Source organism: Delphinapterus leucas, chromosome 8, assembly GCF_059928025.1.
Source record: "Delphinapterus leucas isolate spDelLeu-1000000601 "Yukka" chromosome 8, BTC_Dleu_Yukka2, whole genome shotgun sequence".
In the NCBI taxonomy this organism is placed as follows: Eukaryota; Metazoa; Chordata; class Mammalia; order Artiodactyla; family Monodontidae; genus Delphinapterus; species Delphinapterus leucas.
The window spans coordinates 11,256,747-11,258,055 of NC_143136.1; positions in this window are offsets into that span (position 1 = coordinate 11,256,747).

Here is a 1,309-nt window from a genome sequence, read left to right on the forward strand (position 1 = left end):
CTATGTGCCAGATATTCCTAATCCTCAAGACAACTATTATTGTTACCACTTTCCAGATGAGAAACCTCAGAGTGGTGAGGTAACTTGTCCAAGAATGAAGAGTTGGAATGAGAATATATACATAGACAATCTGACTCCAGACCCTACACACACTTCACTGTACCTTACAATACCCAGATGAAAGTAAAGCCGGTATAGGTAGTGAAAAGTGCCAGAAAAGAAGCGTTTGATTGCCAAGGCATCCATTTCAAAGACATCCATCTCGAATAAATGTATTGCCAGCTGTACGGCACATACACTAGCTAAAAAACCCAGATCAGGAGCCAGGCCACCTCACCCATGGACTTCCTCTTTCAGAAAGCCCTGGGTGACCTAGAGAACGAAACACCTGAGTGACCCCGATTCTTCCCTTCCCGTGTCCTAATTCCCACCCTTATGTTTTAAATTCACCGATGAAGTGTGAACCCGTGAACCCCCATGCTTCCCTCCCTCCACCTGACCTCCTGTGTGGCCCTTGGGTGTGACTTGTACCCTACAGGACTTGTGTGTAATAAACCTTGTTTTTTTTTCAAAGTTCCCTAATTATTGTTGCTGAGGTGCTCTTGCAATCATGTTACCAAGTGCAAGCTCGTTCAACAGGCCAGTAAATCGGGGGAGGAGGTGCTGGGGCAAGGAGCAATGGCTTAATTCAGAAAGCTGGAATCCAAGAAGATGGCTGCAGGAAAGAAAAAATTAACATATCACCTCCCCCAGTCTGGCAAAACCAGGAGATATTTGCAAAACTTATGGCCCTTTTTACTTTACCTCCTCACCTCCCCCTCTCCCTGTTCTGTAAAAGAAACTAGCATCCAGACCCTGGGATGATGCTTCTCTAGGACCCTAGTCTGCCACACACAAAATGGAATACTACTCAGCCATAAAAAAGAAAAAAATCTTGTCATTTGCCACCACATGGATGAGGCTTGAGGGCATTAGACTAAAATTAAATGTCAGACAGAGGAAGATAAGTGCCATGTGATCTCACTTATATATGGGATCTAAAACAAACTAACAAACGAAAAACACTGAACTCATATGGAGAACAGAGGCACAATGGGTGAAGGGGGTCAAAAGGTATAAAATTCCAGTTATAAAATAATTAAGTTGTTGGTATGTAATGCACAGCATGGTGACTATAGTTAATAAAACTGTACTGCATATTTGAAAGCCACTGAAAGAGCAGATGTTAAAAGTTCTCGTCACAAGGAAGAAAACATACATTGTAAACATAGATATGCACAAAAAATTTTTCACAAAAATTCACAAAACA